At 42.0% G+C, this 23,405-nt stretch overlaps 1 pseudogene; it reads left to right on the top strand.

Annotated features, from left to right (window-relative positions):
* The first annotated feature begins 589 nt into the window (after nt 1-589).
* Nucleotides 590-2,145, top strand: LOC129538133 (rab GDP dissociation inhibitor beta pseudogene; annotated as a pseudogene).
* Nucleotides 2,146-23,405: the final 21,260 nt, after the last annotated feature.

Raw genomic sequence — 23,405 nt, 5'->3', positions numbered from 1 at the left:
ACAATCAAGAAGTCTAAGTCTCAAGGCCTGAGAATCTGGGGAGCCAGTGGTGTAAACCTCAGAGTCCAAAGGCCTGATAGGATCTCTGATGTCATGGGCAGTAGAGAATGGACATTTCAGCTCATAACAGGGAATTAACTGGTCCTTCACTTTTTTATGCTATTCAGGCCCTCCACAGATCAGATCACGCCTGGTGAGAGTAGTTGCTTAAATTCAGTCTGTTGAATCGAATGCTAATCTCTTCCAGACCCACCCTCACACGCACAGCCAGAAACAATGTTTTACCAGATATCTGAGCACTTTCTAACCCAGTCAGGTTGACATATAAAATTAGTCATCAAAATGCTTTTTATCGCTCCCTCGCTGCCTTCCCTTCTCTCCCCGCCCCGTTCTTCTCCCGTCCGAGGTGGCGGCCGGCTCCCCGCTCGCCAGCTCGGCGTAGCCTCTGCCTCCGCTTCCTTTTTCCCTCGGGCCCCGTCCGGCCTGAGCGCTCGCCCCCCGGCCTCCGCCTCCTCCTCCGGGCGGCCGCAGCCCCAGACCCCTAGAGCCCTGAGCCTTCTCTGGGTCTCCGTCCGCGCCCGGCCCCGCCATGAATGAGGAGTACGGCGTGATCGTGCGGAATGCATCCTGTCAGGTATAATGTCAGTGAATGGGAAGAAAGTTCTTCACGTGGATAGAAACCCATATCATGGAGGAGAGAGTGCATCTGTAACACCGCTGGAAGATTTATACAAAAGATTTAAGACACCCGGAGCTCCACCAGCGTCCATGGGCAGAGGAAGAGACTGGAATGTTGACTTAATCCCCAAGTTCCTTATGGCAAATGGTCAGCTGGTTAAGATGCTGCTTTTTACGGAGGTCACTCGCTATCTGGATTTCAAAGTGACTGAAGGGAGCTTTGTTTATAAGGGAGGAAAGATCTACAAGGTTCCTTCCACTGAAGCAGAAGCCCTGGCATCTAGCCTAATGGGGCTGTTTGAAAAAACGTCGATTCAGAAAATTCCTGGTATATGTTGCCAACTTGGATGAGAACGATCCTCGAACTTTTGAGGGCATTGATCCTAAGAAGACATCAATGCGAGAGGTGTATAAGAAATTTGACTTGGGCCAAGATGTTATAGATTTTACTGGTCATGCCCTGGCACTTTACAGAACTGATGACTATTTAGATCAGCCATGTTGTGAAACCATTAATAGGATTAAACTTTACAGCGAATCTTTGGCAAGATATGGCAAAAGCCCATACCTTTATCCACTCTACGGCCTTGGAGAACTGCCACAGGGATTTGCCCGGCTAAGTGCTATTTATGGAGGTACCTACATGCTGAATAAACCAATTGAAGAAATCATTATGCAGAGTGGAAAGGTGATTGGTGTAAAATCTGAAGGAGAGATTGCTCGCTCTAAGCAGCTCATCTGCGATCCCAGCTATGTGAAAGATCGAGTAGAAAAAGTGGGCCAGGTGATCAGAGTCATCTGTATCCTCAGCCACCCCATCAAAAACACCAACGACGCCAACTCCTGCCAGATCATTATTCCACAGAACCAAGTTAACCGGAAGTCAGATATCTACGTCTGCATGATCTTCTCTGCACACAACGTGGCCGCACAGGGCAAGTACATCGCCATCGCCAGCACAATGGTGGAGAACAAGGAGCCCGAGAAGGAAATCAGACCAGCCCTGGAGCTCTTGGAACCAATTGAGCAGAAATTCGTTAGCATCAGTGATCTCCTTGTACCAAAAGACTTGGGAACAGAGAGCCAGATCTTTATATCCCGTACCTATGATGCAACAACTCACTTTGAGACGACCTGTGATGACATTAAGGACATCTATAAGAGGATGATGGGATCAGAGTTTGACTTTGAGGAAATGAAGCGCAAGAAAAATGACATCTATGGGGAAGACTAACGGCAGTACATGTTATCATCTAACTAGGACAAACTTAAAATTTGGCAAATGATGCATATTGTATGAAATCAGTATTGTAAGGCCTGCTTTTGTAATCAAAACTGAGAGATTGCAGAGCACTGTACCAGTAAATATTCCTCCCCTTTCTAATATCATGTATTAACTTGTTTTCATGGAGTGGCTCTTCCGAATTGGCAGGTTCCCACGTTCTGTTCAATTTAACCAATACTGGCTTGTGTTTTCTAGTGAAGGATCAGTTTTAAAACCTTGTGATACTGATACAGAGAACTTGATACAGTATTTGTATCTTTTAATCAGTGTAGCCTTTGCAGTTATGAGCTTCTGCTGCTCAAGAGCTGGGTCAGTGCAGCTTGCGTGCCATTTTGTCCTCTTGATGGTGAGGAGGTTCAGAACTGAATGTCTGTAACCGGGGACAATGTCCCTTACTCCTCCCCACTCCTTTCCGTTCACATAATGTGTCAGGACAGTGCCCACCCAGCCCAGCCACAAGCTTGGTTTATGTGGGCCTCCAGTTCTAACCAAACTCCAGACTTGGAGAGTCTTTTGGAGGAAGCCTGTGTGCGGTGTTTTAACCTATTAAAACTGATGAGCGCAGAGGGAAAAGAAACCCATCATAAAGCAGGTAAATGTAGGAGCTGCTTCTGGATACCAGATGTAGCTTCTTCAACGGACCAAGCTGCAGCGCAGTATTGATTTGACAGAACCTCTGCTTCAGTGATGTCTCCAAATGATTTCTGTACTGCAAATAAAGCCAAACTCTGGAAACCAAAAATAAAATAAAATAAAATGCTTTTTATCAAGTTGAAGTAATTCTCTGCTATTCCTAATTTTTGGATAATTTTTATCATAAATAAGTGTTGAATTTTCTCTACTTTTCTCCATCAATTAATATGGTTTATAATTTTTTTAGTAGCCTGCTGATATGTTGTTCTATAGTGATTTCTTTTTTGAAAGTTGACTCAGACTTGCATACCTGGGGTAAATCCTTCAGGCTAATGATGTGTGATTCTTTTTTACATATTGTTGAACTCTATTTGATAATATTTTGTTTAGAATTTTTGCATCTAAGTTCATGATGATACTAGTCTACAGTTTTTTTCTTTTTATACTTTCTTTGTCTAGGTTGGCATCAATGTATATTGTCTCATAAAACAATTTGGGAAATTACTTCCTATTTCTTTTTCTGGAAGACATTGTATAAAATTGGTATTAATTCTTCTTTAAGTGTTTAGCAGAATTCTACAATGAAACTATCCGGGCCTGAAGATTGTTTCCATGTTTATAATAAAAATTCAGTTGCCTTAATGGATTATGGGATTATTCAGTTTACTTATTCTTGATTGAGTTTTGGTAGCTTGTATTTTTTGAGGAATTGGTTCATTTGTTCAATATTGAGTTTATGAGCCTAAAGTTATTTGTAATATTCTCTTATTACCCCTTTAAGAATTGCAGAATGTATCATGATAGCTCCTATTTCATTCTGGAATTTGGTTTTGTGTGTGTATGCATTCTCTTTATATTTTCATTGGTTTTACTAGAGGTTTAGCAATTGATATATTTTTTAAAAGTTTTGGTTTCATTGAATTTCTTAATTTTTGTCCTATTTTAATTTAATTGAATTTTACTTTTAAAATTATATCCTTTTGCTTGCTTTGGATTTATTTTGCTCTTATTTTTCCTAGTTTCTTAAGGTAGGAACTTAGAGATTTAAGAATTTTCCTCTTTCTAATATAAGAATCTAGTGCTACAAATGTCTGACTCAGCACTGTTTTAGCTTTTCATATGTTGTATTTTCATTTTCATTCAGTTCTGTGTATTTTTAAAATTTCCCTTGAAACTTCCTCTTTGACTCATGGAAATGTGTTTGTTTTTTTTCCCAACTGTTAGAGCATTTTCTTATTTTTCTGTTGTTTATTTCTAGTTGATTCTAATATGGTTAGAGAACACTCTATGATATCAGTTGTTTCAAATTTGTTATATTTTGTGACTTAGGAGACGGTCTGTCTTGGCACATTTTCCATGGGTGTTTAAAAAGAATATGTATGTATTCTACTGATGTTTTGTGGAATGTCCTAAAAATGTCAATTAAATCTGATTGACTGATTCTGTTGTTCAATTGTTCTACATCTTTGCTTATTTTTGGTCTAGTAGTTCTATAAATTGCTGATAGTTTTGTAGTCCCCAAGTATAATTATGGACTTTTGTATTTCTTGTTTGAACTGTGTTTTGGTTTCATGTAGGTTCAAGCTCTGCTGTATGTTGCATATATACTTTTAGGTCTTTCTATTGAATCTGTTTTTTTCATCATTATTAAATTTCATTCTTTACCTCTGATAACTTTTTTCTCTGAAGTTTACTTTTTGTAGACAGCATATATAGTTGGATCATTTTTATCCACTATGCCAATCTGTCTTTTAAATTTTATATTTAGACTTTTTAAATTAAAGCAATCATTGGTATGTTAGGGCTTAAATTTTCTCCTTTTTTTTAAAGATTTATTTATGTTTGGCTGTGGTGGGTCTTTGTCCCTGCATACAGATTTTCTCTAGCTGCAGTGAATGGGGCCTATTCTCTAGTTGCATTGCATGGGCTTCTCACTGTGGTGGCTTCTCTGGTGGAGCACTGGCTCTAATTTCGGTAGTTACAACACATGGGCTCAACAGCTGTGGCTCAAGAACTCTAAAGCACTGGTTCAGAATTGTGGCCCATGGGCTAAATTGTTCTGTGGCATGTGTGGTCTTCCTGAGCCAGGGATCGAACTGGTGTCCCTTGCTTGCAAGACAGATTCTTAACCACTGGACCACCAGGGAAGCCCTGCTACTTTATTGTTTTCTGTTTCACTGTTTTTCTTCTCTTGCCTTCCTGGGAGTTACTTGTACATTTTACTTATACTGTTTTTGAGTATATCTCTTTATACAGTTTTCTTTAAAAGTTACTCTAGATATTACAATATACACATGTTAACAAAAAATTGCATGGTGTATAGATATTTTACTATTTCTAGTGGAGTTGTTGTTCAGTCACTAAGTTGTGTCTGACTCTGCAGCCCCATGGACTACAGCACACCAGGCTTCCCTATCCTTCACTATCTCTCTGAGATTGTTCAAATTCATGTCCATTGAGTCAGTGATGCCATGCAGCCATCTCATGCTCTGTCATCCCCTTCTCCTCCTGCCCTCAATCTTTCCCAGCATCAGGGTCTTTTCCAATGAGTCAGTTCTTGGTATCAGGTGACCAAAGTATGGGTGCTTCAGCGTGAGTCCTCCCAAAGAATATTCAGCCTTGATTTCCTTTAAGATTGACTGGTTTGATCTCCTTGCTGTCGGAGGGATTCTCAAGAGTCTTCTCCAGCACCACAATTCAAAAGCATCAATTTTTGGTGCTCAGACTTCTTTACGGTCCAATTCTCACATCTGTATATGACTACTGGAAAAACCATAGCTTTGACTATATGGACCTTTGTCAGCAAAATGATGTCTCTGCTTTTTAATATGCTGTCTAGGTTTGTCACAGCTTTTCTTCCAAGCTACTTTTAATTTCATAGCTGCAGTCACTGTCCTCAGTGATTTTGGAGCCCAAGAAAATAAAATTGCCACTGTTTCTATTTTTTATTTATCTATTTGCTATGAAGTGATGGGACCAGATGCTATAATCTTAGTTTTTTGAATGTTTAGTTTTAAGCCAGCTTTTTCACTCTCCTCTTTCACCTTCATCAGGAGGCTCTTTAGTTCCTCTTCATTTTCTGCCATTAGGGTGGTATCATCTGCATAGCTGAGGTTGTTGATATTTCTCCCAGCAATCTTGATTCCACCTTGTGCTTCATCCAACTTGGCATTTCACATAATGTATCCTGCATATAAGTTAAATAAGCAGGGTGACAATATACAACCTTGATGTACTCCTTTCCCAATTTGGAACCAGTCAGTTGTTCCATGTCTGTTTCTAACTGTTGCTTCTTGACCTGCATACAGATTTCTCAGGAGGTAGGTAAGGTGGTCTGGTATCCCCATCTCTTTAAGATTTTTTCACAGTTTGTTGTGATCCACACAGTGAAAGGCTTTAGCATAGTCAGTGAAGCAGAAGTATATGTTTTTCTGGAATTCTCTTGCTTTTTCTATGATCCACTGAATGTTGAAAATTTGATCTCTGGTTCCTCTGCCTTTTCTACATCCTGCTTATACATCTGGAAGTTCTCGGTTCACAAACTGTTGAAGCGTAGCTTGAAGGATTTGAACATTAACTTGCTAGCATGTCAAATGAGTGCAATTGTGTGGTAACTTGAACATTCTTTGGCATTGCCCTTCTTTGGGATTGAAATGAAAAATGACCTTTTCCAGTCCTGTGGCCAATGCTGAGTTTTCCCAATTTGCTGGCATATTGAGTGCAGCACTTTCACAGCATCATCTTTTAGGATTTGAAATGGCTCAGCTGGAATTCCATCACTAGCTTTGTTTGTAGTGATCCTTCCTAAGGCCCACTTGACTTCACCCTCCTGCATATCTGGCTCTAGGTGAGTGACCACACCATCGTGGTTACCCACGTCATTAAGACTTTTGTTGTAGTTTTTCTGTGGATTCTTGACACCTCTTCTTAATCTCTTCTGCTTCTGTTAGGTCCTTGCTGTTTCTGTCCTTTATTGTGGAGTACTGAAACCTTCTGTTTACATCCCTTTACCAACGTGACTTTTAAAGTGTAATTGTCTCAACTATTTCCTCCATATACACTGAGCACCATAACAGATAAAGTTACAGTTTTTACTTCAACAATCAAATATGCTTTATTAAATTCATGAGGATAGTCTATTACATCTACCTCTATTTTTGCCTATTCTGTCATTCTTTCCTTTCTAAATTTTCAAGCCTTCTTTTATAATCATTTTCTTTTCTTTTGGAGAGTTTAATTTAGACATTTTTTAATGATCTGCTAGCAGCAAATTCTCTTAATTTTCCCTTATCTTATTCACTACTGAAGGTGTTCAAATGGATATTGAATTTCAGTTAAGTGTTCTTTCAACAGCACTTGAGAAATCCATCCCTTTATTCGGCCTCTGTGGTTTCATGTGAGAAAAGGCTGTCTTTCAAATTAGCTTTCCTTTATAGATAATAGGTGGAAGCTTTCCTCTGCTTGCTTTAAGATTTTTTTCCCTTTGGTTTCAATTTGGTTTCAGAAGCTTAATTATGATGCATTTTGGTTGGGTTTCTTTTCATTTTCTCCTATTTATAATTCATTCAGCTTCTTTAATGTATAGTTTGTCTCTTGCCAAATCTGAGAACCGTTCAGGCGTTATTTGTCTAAAACTGTTTCGGTCTTTCCTCTTCCTTCTTTTCTTCCGAGACTTCAATGACATAAATGTCCCTGAGTCTATGATGACTTTTTTCAATGTAGTCTCTGTTATTCAGAATTCTATTAACTCGTCCTCAAGTTCCCTGATTCTATTTTTGTTCCCTTCATTCTGCTGTTTAACCTACATATTCAGTTTTATTTCAATTCAATAAATAAATGGAATTTATTTATTTTATTTCCACTTGTTTCTTTTTATAACCCTTTTTTGAGGCTTTACAGTTTTTCCATTTGCTCCAAGTATATTTATGAGTACTTGCTGAAGCAGTTTTATGATGGCTGCTTCAAAATCTTTTACAAATTGTTCTGATTCTTCTCAGTAGTCGCATCAACTTAATGTTTTTTCCCACTTAGTTTGTGGCATCTTACTTAAGTTGTGGTTCCTGGAATGACAAGGACCTTTTATTGTATTCCATGCAGTCTGGATATTATGTTAGGACATTCTTGATCCTATTTAAATCCCTTTAGCAAGAATTTTCCCTATTTATATTTAGTTTGTAGGTCTGGACTATTTTATTGGCTGCAGTTCCAATGACAATTTAGTTTTCTGAACCTTTGCAATGTTGTTCTGATTGTTTAACTCTTCTGCTTGAGTTCTCCCTTGACCCTTGTTATTACTATCTGCAGTGTCCAGAAATGGCTTCCCTGGGCTTCCTGGCTTTGTTATGTGGGTATAGGAATCCCAACCCATAGGAAAGAGAGTACTTTCCCTGGCTGTTTTCCAGTGACCCAGTGCTGGTGGGCTTCTCACTCTCTCTCTCTGCCATTGTCACTGACAGAAAGAAGTGCCTACCTGGGCCACTTTCTGCCACTGGGAAGGGCTGGAACCATGGGCAATGTTCTCTGCTGTTGGGTGGATGATTGGGAAACACTAGTGCCATGTTTCTTTCTGCTGCTGGGTAGAGGAGCAGAAGACACCAAGATTGTTGACACCATCTGTGCAGGCAGAAGGTACACCTGCTCCTGGCAGGGGCTGGTTTGGCTTGCTCAGATTCTGCTGCTGGCAGATTGACCCCTTGTGTTCCTGATGGATGAGGGAAGGGGTGGTCATGGTTTGCACTACCTGGGATCTGTTGTAGCTACTATTTCAGGCAGGTCAGGATACCGCTGTCACAAGGATAGATCTTCCTTCTGGGCTTTCCCTTCCTGGAACTTTGGGCAGAGTGTTCTGTGTTTTCTTCAGTTCAGTTCAGTACAGTTGCTCAGTCGTGTCTGACTCTCTGCGACCCCATGAATCACAGCACGCCAGGCCTCCCTGTCTATCACCAACTTCCAGAGTTCACTCAGACTCATGTCCACAGAGTCGGTGATGCCATCCAGCCATCTCATTCTCAGTCGTCCCCTTCTCCTCCCGCCCCCAACCTTTGCCAGCATCAGAGTCTTTTCCAGTGAGTCAACTTGTCGCATGAGGTGGCCAAAGTATTGCAGTTTCAGCTTCAGCATCAGTCCTTCCAATGAACAACCAGGATTGATCTCCTCTAGAATGGACTGGTTGGATCTCCTTGCAGTCCAAGGGACTCTCAAGAGTCTTCTCCAACACCACAGTTCAAAAGCATCAATTCTTCGGCGATCAGCTTTCTTCACAGTCCAACTCTCACATCCATACATGACCACGGGAAAAACCATAGCCTTGACTAGACGGACCTTGGTTGGCAAAGTAATGTCTCTGCTTTTTAATATACTATCAAGGTTGGTCATAACTTTCCTTCCAAGGAGTAAGCGTCTTTTAATTTCATGGCTTCAGTCAGCATCTGCAGTGATTTTGGAGCCCCCCAAAAAATAAAGTCAGCCACTGTTTCCACTGTTTCCCCATCTATTTGCCATGAAGTGATGGGACCAGATGCCATGATCTTTGTTTTCTGAATGTTGAGCTTCAAGCCAACCTTTTCACTCTCCTCTTTCACTTTCATCAAGAGGCTTTTGAGTTCCTCTTCACTTTCTGCCATAAGGGTGGTGTCATCTGCATATCTGAGGTTATTGATATTTCTCCCGGCAATCTTGATTCCAGCTTGTGCTTCTTCCAGCCCAGCATTCCTCATGATGTACTCTGCATATAAGTTAAATAAGCAAGGTGACAATATACAGCCTTGACGCACTCCTTTTCCTATTTTGTACCAGTCTGTTGTTCCATGTCCAGTTCTAACTGTTGCTTCCTGACCTGCATACAGGTTTCTCAAGAGGCAGGTCAGGTGGTCTGGGATTCCCATCTCTTTCAGAATGTTCCACAGTTGATTGTGATCCACACAGTCAAAGGCTTTGGCCTAGTCAATGAAGCAGAAATAGATGTTTTTCTGGAACTCTCTTGCTTTCTCCATGATCCAGCGGATGTTGGCAATTTGATCTCTGCTGCCTCTGCCTTTTCTAAAACTTGCTTGAACATCTGGGAGTTCACGGTTCACATATTGCTGAAGCCTGGCTTGGAGAGTTTTGAGCATAACTTTACTAGCGTGTGAGATGAGTGCAACTGTGCAGTAGTTTGAGCAATCTTTGGCATTGCCTTTCTTTGGGATTGGAATGAAGACTGACCTCTTCCAGTCCTGTGGCCACTGCTGAGTTTTCCAAATTTGCTGGCATATTGAGTGCAACACTTTCACAGCATCATCTTTCAAGATTTGAAATAGCTCAACTGGAATTCCATCACCTCCACTAGCTTTGTTCATAGTGATGCTTTCTAAGGCCCACTTCACTTCACATCTCAAGATGTCTGGCTCTAGGTCAGTGATCACGTTATCGTGACTATCTTGGTCATGAAGATCTTTTTTGTAGAGTTCTTCTGTGTATTCCTGCCACCTCTTCTTAATATCTTCTGCTTCTGTTAGGTCCATACCATTTCTGTCCTTTATCGAGCCCATCTTTGCATGAAATGTTCCCTTGGAATCTCTAATTTTCTTGAAGAGATCTCTTGTTTTTCCTATTCTGTTGTTTTCCTCTATGTCTTTGCATTGATCACTGAGGAAGGCTTTCTTATGTGTTTTCTTAGAGTCTGCATTTTTCTACTTGGCATCCATTAATTACAGGATGAAACTAATGGCTAAATTGTTTACATCTTCCCTAAGATTCAGAGCCCATGCTCTGAACCACCTCCGGACCAAATGCTGACACTGCTCTAAATCTACCTGCCCTAAATCACCCCAGGGCCAACCACTATCTCAGAGCCTGCTGTAGTTATTCAGACTTGTCAGCCCTAAGCTGTTTACTTTGTCTTGTCTTGTTTCTCTTGGAAACTCCAGTAAAGGCTCTAGCCTAGACCCTCCCTTTGTTCCCTTTGCCACCTGACCCACACTGGCGCTTCCCCACAGGCCCTTGTAGCACGGCACGCCTGTTTCTCTCAGAAGCTGTACATAACTAAGTCTTCTTTCAGTGGCGTTCACCTCTCCATGTCACCACTCAGCCACCTCCTGGAGTTAAAGCTCTGTGCATACGCACGAAGTGGAGCAAACTTTTCTCCCTTCTCTTCTTTCATCCTTCTCTCCTGCTCCCCGTCTCCCTGCCTCCCTTCATTCCTTCCTTTTCTTTTTTGCCTGTTGATGGTTCCAGGTTGCCGTTCTCCCTGGTTCCCAGCCCAGAATATTTTGGAGATAAAAAGAAAACTTAAGAACAAACTCTAGACCTTATTTAAATCTCGTGACTTGGCAGCCCTCCTTTGGCACTGCCTGGCAGGGGATAGGGAGATCCACCTCATTACTGCCAGGTGAGGTTGGGAATCCTGGTTCCCCATTGATGAAAAGCTGTCACCTGAAGAGAAACAAGCACTATATGTTTTTGAGGTGACACTGATAGCAATGATACTGGAAATCAATTAGTATGAAAATACTGATTGAGATTATTCTGCATATCAACACTTGCAACTAAGCTCTATGGGGAATATAAAGAAGTAATTGACATGGCCCTTTTTACTGGAGCTGAAGGTCTGTCCAAATGATTTAACAGAATTACCTACAATTCATATTATATAAAAGAAATCAAATTGTTTCCAATATTTTTAAATTATAAAGGTAATTGACCAAACCACTTGATGTGACAAATAATTTTGGAAAAGAAATAACTTTTACTGTAACAAAACCATTGTTGTTTCTTTTGTATATTTCATTTGAGGTTTTTTTTGTATTTTTAAAATGAGTTATATATTATAGAAAATTCTAGCTTACATTGTTATATATTTTTTCTATTATTCAATAGCCTTTATAAATTAGATTTTTAATGGCTGTGTAATCTTCTATTGAGTATATATTGCTTAATTTGATTAAGCATTTTCCTATTGTTGAACACAAGTTACTTTCCTTTTTAAATGTTCCAAATAGCACTTCCATGAACATATCACATTTCAGAGTCTTTCCTTAAGTTGGAATCTCTCAAGGAAGATTACTTGGTCAAAATATGGCTTTTTTGATTGTTCATTACACATAATTTTAGCACTTATTGTAGATATTCCCTGACACAATTCTTACTGGTGATCTATTGGTGATATTCTATTTCCCCCATTCCTTCCACATTTGTTACCTGGAATTGTTCTGTAAGGAAGAGTTTTCTATTCTCCCCTGTTTTTTAATGCATTCAGTCACTTATCCGTATCAATGTTTGCTTATGGGTATCCTTGGAGTTATAATTCAATAATATGCAGATGCTGATTGCAGCCATGAAATTAAAAGACGCCTACTCCTTGGAAGGAAAGTTATGACCAACCTAGATAGTATATTAAAAAGCAGAGACATTACTTTGCCAACCAAGGTCCGTCTAGTCAAGGCTATGGTTTTTCCTGTGGTCATGTATGGATGTGAGAGTTGGACTGGACTGTGAAGAAAGCTGATCGCTGAAGAATTGATGCTTTTGAACTGTGGTGCTGGAAAAGACTCTTGAGAGTCCCTTGGACTGCAAGGAGATCCAACCAGTCCATTCTAAAGGAGATCAATCTTGGGTGTTCACTGGAAGGACTGATGCTAAAGCTGAAACTGCAATACTTTGGCCACCTCATGCGACGAGCTGACTCACTGGAAAAGACTCTGATGCTGGGAAGGATTGGGGGCAGGAGAAGAAGGGGATGACAGAGAATGAGACGGCTGGATGACATCACCGACTTGATGGACATGAGTTTGAGTGAACTCCGGGATTTGGTGATGGACAGGGAGGCCTGGCATGCTGTGATTCATGGGGTCGCAAAGAGTCGAACACGACTGAGGGACTGAACTGAACTGAACTGAATATGGTTACATATTTCATTACTTAAGTTGTTCCAAAATTGGGGGAAATTCAGTTTAGTTCAGTTCAGTCATGTCCTACTCTTTGCAACCCCATGGACAGCAGCATATCAGTCTTTCTTGTCCATCACCAACCCCCAGAGCTTGCTCAAACTCATGTCCATCAAGTCAGTGATGCCATCCAACCATCTCATCCTCTGTCATCTCCTTCTCCTGCCTTCAATCTTTCCCAGCATCAGGGTCTTTTCCAGTGAGACTGTTCTTCCCATCAGGTGGCCAAAATATTGGAGCTTCAGCTTCAACATCAGTCCTTCCAATGAATGTTCAGGTCTGATTTCCTTTAGGATTGACTGGTGATCAAAACCACCTCCAAGAGGAAGAAATGCAAAAAGGCAAAATGGCTGTCTGAGAAGGCCTTACAAATGCCTAAGAAATGAAGAGAAGTGAAAGGCAAAGGAAAAAAGGAAAGATATATCCATCTGAATGCAGAGTCCCAAACAATAGCAAGGAGAGACGAGATAGTCTTCCTAAGTGATCAATGCAAAGAAATAGAGGAAAACAGTAGAATGGGAAAGACTAGAGATCTTTTCAACAAAATTAGAGATACCAAGGGAATCTTTCATGCAAAGATGGGCACAATAAAGGACAGAAATGGTATAGACCTAACAGAAGCAAAAGATAGTAAGAAGAGTTGGCAAGAATACACAGAAGAACTATTCGAAAAATATCTTAATGACCCAGATAACCACGATGGTGTGATCACTCACCTAGAGCCAGACATCCTGGAGTGTGAAGTCAAGTGGGGAGGTTTGGGGTTTGATTCTAAATGTGATTTTGCCCCTCCTACTGTCTTATTGGGGACTTGTCCTTTGCCCTTGGATGTGGGAGAAATTGGTTTCTTAGTAATAGGAACATTACTTAATATGAAGTAATTATATTAAATAATATCAGGTCTTTAAACCCGTCAGTTCAGTTCAGTTCAGTTCAGTCGCTCAGTCGTGTTCGACTCTTTGCGACCCCGTGAATCGCAGCACGCCAGGCCTCCCTGTCCATCACCAACTCCTGGAGTTCACTCAAACTCATGTCCATCGAGTCGGTGATGCCATCCAGCCATCTCATTCTCTGGCGTCCCCGTCTCCTCCCACCCCCAATCCCTCCCAGCTTTCTTCACAGTCCAACTCTCACATCCATACATGACCACGGGAAAAACCATAGCCTTGACTAGATGGACCTTTGTTGGCAAAGTAATGTCTCTGCTTTTTAATATGCTATCTAGGTTGGTCATAACTTTCCTTCCAAGGAGTAAGCATCGTTTCATGGTTGCAATCAGCATCTGCAGTGATTTTGGAGCCCCCAAAAATAAAGTCTGACATTTTTTCCACTGTTTTCCCATCTATTTCCCATGAAGTGATGGGACCAGATGCCATGATCTTTGTTTTCTGAATGTTAAGCTTCAAACCAACCTTTTCATTCTCCTCTTTCACTTTCATCAAGAGGCTCTTGAGTTCCTCTTCACTTTCTGCCATAAGGGTGGTGTCATCTGCATATCTGAGGTTATTGATATTTCTCCTGGCAATCTTGATTCCAGCTTGTGCTCATAAGCACCATATTACCTTTAGGTCTTCTTTGATTTTTTTTCACTGATTAAAAAGCCATCCTGATGAAATGCCAGTGTACATGTCCTGAATATATTTCATTATATTTATACCTTAAGGATATAATTTTTAGCTACTGTTGTAAATGCTGTTTTTACTTCAAATTCTAATTGTTCACCACTATTGTATAGATTTGAAATTTATTTTGTTTCTTGATCTGTCTTCCTACCTTACTAAACTCACTGATTAATTCTAGGAGGCTTCTTTTCTGGTTTCTTTGAGATTTTCTATATAGAAAGTTACACAGAGACTGTTCAGTTTCTTCCATTTTAATCTGCATTCTTTTTATTTCTTTTCATTGTCCTATAACATTGGCTAGGAATTCAATGTTTAATGTTGACCAAGTGTGGTGAGAGAAAGCATCCTGCCTTGCTGAGGTCTTAGGGAGAAAGTTTTCAGGCTTTTATCACTAAGTATAATATTAACTTGTGCTGTGAGAGTTGGACTATGAAGCAGGCTGATCGCCGAAGAATCGATGCTTTTGAACTGTGGTGTTGGAGAAGACTCTTGAGAGTCCCTTATACTGCAAGGAGATCCAACCAGTCCATTCTAAAGGAGATCAATCCTGGGTGTTCATTGGAGGGACTGATGCTAAAGCTGAAACTGCAATACTTTGGCCACCTCATGCGACGAGTTGACTCACTGGAAAAGACTCTGATGCTGGGAAAGGTTGGGGGCTGGAGGAGAAGGGGACGACGGAGAATGAGATGGCTGGATGGCATCACCGACTCTGTGGACATGAGTTTGAGTGTACTTCAGGAGTTGGTGATGGACAGGGAGGCCTGGCGTGCTGTGATTCATGGGGTCGCGAAGAGTCGGACACGACTGAGCGACCGAACTGAACTGAACTGATAATATTAACTTGGGTGGGGGCGGGGGGGTGTTGTAGTTAACCTTCACAGGTTAAGAGCATTCCCTTCTATTCCTTGCTTGCACTCTTCATTCCTTAGCATAGATCCAGGTTTCAGTCTGCTAGCATATTCCTTCTGCTTGAAGAAATTTTAACATTGCTTATGGAGTGGATCTGATGGAAGTTAATTCTTTCAGTTTTGGTTAGTCTGAGAAAGTATTTCTTTATCATGTTTGACAGCTTCTTTGGCTGAATATATATTTTTTCTTTCAACAGCTTAAAGACATCACTCTGCTGTCTTCTGGCTTGCATAGTTTTAATAAAAAATTTTTGCCCTAATTCTTATCTTTTTCTCTCTGTGTTGTTTTTTTTTACTCTAGCTGCTTTCAAAATTTTCTCTTTATCTTTCATTTTCAGCAGTTTGAGTATGATATGCCTAAGTATGGACTTTTTTTTCATATTTATCCTTTTTGAACTATATGGATTTGTGGTTTAATATCTGTTGCTAATGTCAGGAAATTACTGGACTTCCTACTTCAAATATTTCTTCTACCCCAGCCTCTCTTCTTCTAAGATTCCAGTTATGTCTCTATTGGATCGTCTTATGCTGGCCTTGAATGTTTGGGCTTCCTCTCTCCTCAAATTTTGGGCCAGGAGTTTGCTTTGCAGCCTCAGCTCTGTGATGGCTCAAAAAAAGTTTTAAATGTTAAACTAATTTGGCTTTTTCATTAGAAGAGTAAAATGATGCTCCTTTGAGCTCTCTTTCATATCAGATCAGAAGGTAAAATCAGAATGCAGTTTTTTAAATGCTACCTTCATTTATAAATGAGTCTGCTGAGGTGCATAAAGGAGAAGTAAGCTACCTAAAGTCACCCTGTGGTAGTAGTTTGGCACAAATTCAAGTTCTCATCACAAGGGAAGTCATCAAGTTTTTAACTCTCAAAGTTGTGTTTATAATAGGCAGGACACGGAAGCAACCTTGATGTCCATCTGCAGACGAATGGATAAGAAAGCTGTGGTACATTTACACAATGGAGTATTACTCAGCCATTAAAAAGAATGCATTTGAATCAGTTCCAATGAGATGGATGGAACCGGAGCCTATTATACAGAGTGAAGTAAGCCAGAAAGAAAAACACCAATACAGTACACTAATGCATATATATGGAATTTAGAAAGATGGTAACGATAACCCTGTATATGAGACAGCAAAAGAGACACAGATGTATAGAACAGTCTTTTGGACTCTGTGGGAGAGGGCGAGGGTGGGATGATTGGGGAGAATGGCATTGAAACATGTATATTATCATATGTGAAACGAATCACCAGTCCAGGTTCAATTCATGATACAGGATGCTCGGGACTGGTGTACTGGGATGAACCAGAGGGATGGGATGGGGAGGGAGGTGGGAGGAGGGTTCGGGATGGGGAGCACATGTACATCCATAACATGACACTGATAGCTATGACACAATGTTTAAGTGATAACACAGAGTTGTGGTATCAGAGATGAGTACAAGGTAGCAAAAACTTGACTTAGAAGAAATGGAGATTCCAAATATCAGCAATATTATATCATATTTGTTTTTCTCTTTCTAATTTACTTCACTCTGTATGAACTCTATTCAATGCTCTGTGGTGACCTAAATGGGATGGAAATCTTAAAAAAGGGATGTATAGTAATTTCCCTACATACACACCTTCAAGTTGTGAACTTTCAAAGATGCAAACATGTGTATGCTAGTTGCTGTACTGTACTAGTGTACTTTTCAAGGTACTGTGACAGTCCCTCAGTTGTGTCCAATTCTTTGCAACCCCATGGATTACGATTCATTGCAACCCCGTGCATTACACAGTCCATGGAATTCTCCAGACCAGAATACTGGAGTAGGTAGCTGTTCCCTCCTCCAGGGAATCTTCCCAACCAAGGGATTGAACCCAGGTCTCCCGTGTTGCAGACTGATTCTTTACCATCTGAGCCACCAGGGAAGTTGGGTATGTAGGCTAACTTTGTTGTACTTATGAACACATTGGACTTAGGAATGTGCTTCCAGAACAAAACTTGTTCATATATTCGGAACTTACTGTATGTATACATACAACTGATTCACTTAGCTGTACAGCAGAAACTAACTCAACATTGTAAAGCAACTGTGCTGCTGCTAAGGCACTTCAGTCGTGTCTGACTCTGTGTGACCCCATAGACGGCAGCCCACCAGGCTCCTCTGTCCCTGGGATTCTTCAGGCAAGAACACTGGAGTGGGTTGCCATTTCCTTCTCCAATGCATAAAAATGAAAAGTGAAGTCACTCAGTCGTGTCCGACTCTTAGTGACCCCATGGACTGTAACCTACCAGGCTCCTACTTCCATGGGTTTCTCCAGACAAGAGTACTGGAGCGTGTTGCCATTTCCTTCTCCTACTTCAAAAAAAATTTTTAAAAGAAAACATGGAGAGACCTGAGGACTAGTGTTTGCTACTTGGTCCCACGGTGGCCTTCCTCCCTCACTCGCCATTTCATACTTCACCTGGTGCCCATGAAAGGTCATCGCTCATATCACAGCTCAAACGTACACCCTTGGGACCCTCCACACCCTGGAATCACTCGTTTTCCTCTGGGTGGACAGTTGTTGTTTGTGCCATTAGTGGAGCACAGTACATCCTTGCTCATTGTCTATGGCTCATTCTCTCATTGGTTCACAACTGCTCTGCTAGTGAAAACATTTGCATCAGATTGAGACGTGAACCTGTGTGCTGGAACTCAAACCCAACCAGAACCCAGTGTGGGACTTGAACCCATGTGACGGACTCGAACCCAGCCAAAACCCAGTTTGGGAATTGAACCCATGTGCTGGGACTCAAACCCAACCAAAACCCACGGTACCTGGTTTCAGGACATAATGAAGATAGGGTTCTTAATGTCTCATCACAGAAAGAATTCCTTGAGAGACAAAGTGATAGGTAAGAAGTGAATTTATTCAGATTCAGAGAGGGGCACACTCCACACAGTGTGGACCACCGCAGAGGGCAAATGTGGCTGTGAAATATGACATGCTTGGTTTTTATAGGTTGGGTAATTTCACATGCTAATGAGTGGGAGGATTATTCCAACTATTTTGGGGAAGCAGTGGAGATTTCCAGGAATTGGGCCACTACTGATTCCTTGGTCTTTTGACAGTGCCTTGAAACTGTCATGGTGCCTCTCAGTTCAGTCACTTGGTTGTGTCCAACTCTTTGCTGTCAGGAGAGTGTGTAATTTCCTTGGTTCTGTCTCACAACAAAGATTTGAAATGGCAGACCAGTGTAACAGCTAGGTTACAGCTCAGATTTTTATTTAGCAAACAAACGATAGTACACCCTTGAGGCATGAAGGCAGGCTGACCCCAAAAGAGAGACCTCAGTCCGTGTAGGTGTCCTCTTTTTATACATTTTGTCTCCTCCCCCCGAGCCTGCCCTATGCAAAGTGGGCTAGCCAGGAAGGGGGTGTATTTCTTTCACCTGAGGTTCTCACCCTGGTCCATAGATTTTCTTTTGTTCCATTTTTGTGGGATCTTCCCTTTCTTTGCCTTTTAGCCACCGCTATTTTGGACTCATTTTTCCTATTCTAACTACTTAACATTCCCCCCTCAAGAGATGGGAGGCCCAATTCTTTGGGAACAGGGATGTTGATGTCATTCTGACTACTTCCCACTGAGCTGGGACGGTGAGGGGCATTGGGCCTCCCCCTCTTGCTAGTCTCAAGCTTCAGAGTCCTTATAGTGGTGTTCATCTAAGGGTGAGTGATAGGTATTCCTTGATCGGGTATAGTTTTATATATTCTTGTTGAGCTAGCACTGCATTTTGTGGCTTGTTGACCTTGGCAGAGACAAAATGGGTAAACAATTGATAATACCTGGAGCAATCATAAGCAGTGTCAATATGGTGATAACAGGGGCTAGTAGGAAAGTGAAAGTCGCACTAGTCGTGTCTGACTCTTTGCAATCCCATGGACTATAGCCCGTCAGAACTCCTCCTGGAATTCTCCAGGCAGGAGCACTGGAGTGCATTGCCATTTCCTTCTCTAGGGGATCTTTCCAACCCAAGGATTGAACCCAGGTCTCCTGCATTACAGGCAGGTTAGTAGGGGCATTAGCCAACTCCAAATTCCCCCTAGCCAGGAGAAAGATCCCCCAAAGAGAGACTGTAGTCAACCTGAGGCCTCTCCAGCTCATTCTTTGAGATCCTGTAGGATATGAATGTTTTTCTTGAGGACTGTGAGACTTTCTTCAACTTGGCTGGAGGTATTTACCCAGAAACAACACATCTCATTCAAGATGTCTCAAGTCTCTCCTTGTTCAGTGGCTAGAAGATCTGTCTCCTATTTTGGACTACAACCCCTGCCAAACTGTGTTGGCTCTTTAGAGCTATCCTCAGAGTACTTATTCCCAGAAACTTAATTTTGGGGGTGTTCATCAGAGTGGCACTCATTTGTAGTACCTGAGAGCTCCAAGGGGCTCACAGGTGTATTCAGTGTCCTCATCTGTTTTCTTCCATGGCTTGACCCATGAGTAGTGAATGTAGGAGTCATGCCCTGGTACTTTGACTGTTGTGGGAGTAGAAAGTATTACAGGGTAGGGGCCTTTCCATGTGGGCTGGAGATGAGCCTTTGGGGACCCATCTTTCCAGACTTTAATTAGGACTTGAGTCCCTGGAGCATATAGTGGTGGCTCTTTAGAATCTTTTGGGTCCTGGTTGACACATCATAAGCATATTTCTTGTTTGAATTGTCCAATGGCCATGGTATAAGACCAGAGGGTCCGAGCCTCTGGATCTAGAAAGAGGTCATTGTCATAAGCAAAAGGTCTCCAATATAGCATCTCATAAGGGCTAAGGCCAAACTATTCTTAGGGGCAGTACAAGAGTGGAGGAGTGCTATTGGTAAAACCTCCTTCCATCCAAGGGAGGTCTCCTGGGTTATCTTTTTTTATGATTTTAAGAATTGGTTGGCTCTTTCTACTTTTCCTGAAGACTGAGGCCTCTAGGCACAATAGAGGTAATAAGTAATGCCAAATGCTTTAGGCAGGCTTCAACAGTACGTGAACTGTGAAGTTCCAGATGTACAAGCTGGTTTGAGAAAAGGGAGAGGAACCAGAGATCAAATTGCCAGCATCTCCTGGATCATCGAAAAAGAAACAGAGTTCCAGAAAAACATCTATTTCTGCTTTACTGACTATGCCAAAGCCTTTGACTGTGGATCACAATAAACTATGGAAAATACTGAAAGACATGGGAATACCAGACCACCTGACCTGCCTCTTGAAAAATCTGTATGCAGGTCAGGAAGCAACAGTTAGAACTGGACACGAAACAACAGACTGGTTCCAAATAGGAAAAGGAGTACATCAAGGTTGTATATTGTCACCCTGCTTATTTAACTTATATGCAGAGTACATCATGAGAAACGCTGGGCTGGATGAAGCACAAGCTGGAATCAAGCTTTCTGGGAGAAATATCAATAACCTTACATATGCAGATGACACCACCCTTATGGCAGAAAGTGAAGAAGAACTAAAGAGTCTCTTGATGAAAGTGAAAGAAGAGAGTGAAAACATTGGCTTAAAGCTCAACATTCAGAAAACTAATATCATGACGTCTGGTCCTATCAATTCATAGCAAATAGATGGGGAAACAGTGGAAACAGTGGCTGACTTTACGTCTTTGGGCTCCAAAATCACTGTAGATGGTGACTGCAGCCATGAAATTAAAAAGCACTTACTCCTTGAAAAGAAAGTTATGACCAACCTAGACAGCACATTAAAAAGCAGAGACATCACTTTGCCAACAAAGTCCATCTAGTCAAGGCTATGGTTTTTCCAGTGGTCATGTATGGATGTGAGAGTTGGACGGTGAAGAAAACTGAGCACCAAAGAATTGATGCTTTTGAACTGTGGTGTTGGAGAAGACTCTTGAGAGTCCCTTGGACTGCAAGGAGATCCAACCAGTCCATTCTAAAGGAGATCAGTCCTGGGTGTTCATTTGAAGGACTGATGTTGAAGCTGAAACTCCAATACTTTGGCCACCTGATGCGAAGAGTTGACTCATTTGAAAAGACCCTGATTCTGGGAAAGATTGAGGGCAGGTGGAAAGGGGACTACAGAGGATGAGATGGTTGAATGGCATCACCAACTCAATGGACATGAGTTTGGATAGACTCCAGGAGTTGGTGATGGACAGGGAGGCCTGGTGTGCTGCAGTCCATGGGGTTGCAAAGAGTCAGACACGACTGAGCAACTAAACTGAATTGACTGAAAGCTCGAGTCAGGGCTATGAGCTCAGCCACCTGGGCTGAAGTACCTTGTGGCAAAGATGTAGCCTCTATCGTCTTGAAATTGGAGACTACTGCATATATCTGGCTCTTCTTTTTCCATCTAAGACAAAGTTGCTTCCATCAGTGTACCAGATTTCCTCAGGATTGGTTAGAGGATCTTCTGACAATCCCTCTAGGGGCTTTGTCCAATGGTCCAAAGTTTCTAGGGTATAGTGAAAGGGGAGAAAGCCTTCAGGGGTAGGCAGGAGGGTAGCTAGGTTAAAAACCTCACGAGGGGATATAGTCAGGCTTGGACTTTCCATAAGCGCACTACTTGATACCCGAGGATCCTTTGATCAGACATCCGTAAATGGCCTCTCCCATTCAGAAGTTGTTTCACTTGGTGACTGGCAAAAATAGTTAGCTTGCCCCAAGAAAGAGTTTTAAAGTCTCTTCTATCAGCTTCTATAGCTACAAGACTTTGAAGGCGGGGAGGCCATCCTTGGGTGGTTGGGTCAAGCCTCTTGGTTAAGTAAGCTACTGGCTGGGGCTCAGGTCCCAACCTTTGAGTTAATACTCCCAAGGCTATTCCTTCCTTTTTGTGGATATATAGTTGGAATGCTTTTTCTGGGCCTGGCAACCTCAAGGAGGGTGCTTGAATTAAGACTTTTTTAGTGTAGCTTCTGCTTCCTTTTGAGGAGTTCCCCACATCAATGGGATTGAATCATCCCGTCCCTTTAAGCTTTCATGTAAGACCATATTTGGGTATCCAAATTCTACAAAACCTGGTTAGCCCCAGGAAAGCTCACAACTGTTTTCAAGTCACGGGAGAAGGCAACTGGAGGATTCCTTGTACTCAGTCAGAGGACAGATTCCTGGATCCGTGCATAATCTGAACTTCCGGGTAAGGGACTTTTGTCTGGACCATCTGTGCCTTAGCACGGGAGACTATTCCCTTTCTGCCAGAAAGTTTAGAACCTGAATCACATGTTGTTGGGCATTTCCCTCATCTGGAGAGCAGATTAGTAGGTCATCTATATATTGCAATATTTTGCCATTTGGTCCCAGGTCCAGGTCTAGGAGATCCCAGCTAATAGCCTGTCCAAACAGGTGGGGTCTATCTATGAACCCCTAAGGTAATACTTCCCGTCTTTTGTTGGTTTTTCTCCTGGAGCCTCCCATAGTTTCTGGTCCCTCCCTATTGGAGAGGGCATAACAGACTCCTCAGTAATACCAGGAGCTGTGGGGCTCTAGGGGCTGAAAAGCTTCCCATCATGGGTGGTCCCCAGCTTAGTGAGTACATCTTTTCCCAATAAGGGAGTAGGACACTCAGGGACCACCAAAAACTGGTGGGAAAATTTGTCCAGCTCAGCAACAAAGAAGTTCTTGGGTGAATCTTTTTGTAATTGCTTTTCCTGTAGCACCCAAAAGGGTACAGGTTTGGGGGGAGAAGGCTCTGGAGCAGGAGGTCAGGACAGAGTATGTCTCCCCTGTGTCAACAAAGTTATTCTCGGATCTACCTTCCAGATTCAGTTACACCCTTGACTCCAGCCTTGTGATGGTTATCTGTGGTAGGTGGGCTGGCTGGAGCAGATTCCCATTGTGAGGGAAGGCTTGGCACTTGACACTGAGACTCTTGGGTCCCCAGGGCAGAGTGCCTCCCAGTGTCCCAATTGATGGCATTTGTAGCAAGCTGTTTTAGGAGGCTTACCGTAATTTGGACACTCTTTGGTCCAGTGTCCCACCTGGCTACAGATTAGGCATTTGTCTTGTGCCTCTTCCTTCAAGGACTCGGGGTTTGCCATAGGGCTTCCCAGGAGGGCAGCCAGCATCTGGATATGACTTGTCTCTCCTTCTCTCCCTTTTCTGGGCTTTGGCCTCCCTCTCTTGTTCTCTGTTATAAAAGGTATTGGTGGCTGTCTGGGCCATCTCTTCTAAAGAGGCAGCAGAGACCTGCTGCTGTAGCTGTTGTAACTTTATCTTTATATCTGATGCACACTGGGACAGGAATTTGTCCTTAAAAATCATCTATCCCTTGTAAGAGTCTAAGTCCAGACTGGTAAATTTCTGGAGGGTCTCTTTTAGCCTTTCCAGAAAGGGAATGGGATTCTTGTTAGGCTCCTGAGTTATTGCTGAGATCAGGCACAG

This window comes from Moschus berezovskii, chromosome 2, assembly GCF_049115385.1.
Source record: "Moschus berezovskii isolate FMDL1 chromosome 2, NW_MosBer_1.0, whole genome shotgun sequence".
Lineage (NCBI taxonomy): Eukaryota > Metazoa > Chordata > Mammalia > Artiodactyla > Moschidae > Moschus > Moschus berezovskii.
This window is presented reverse-complemented; position numbering and strand designations above follow the sequence as displayed.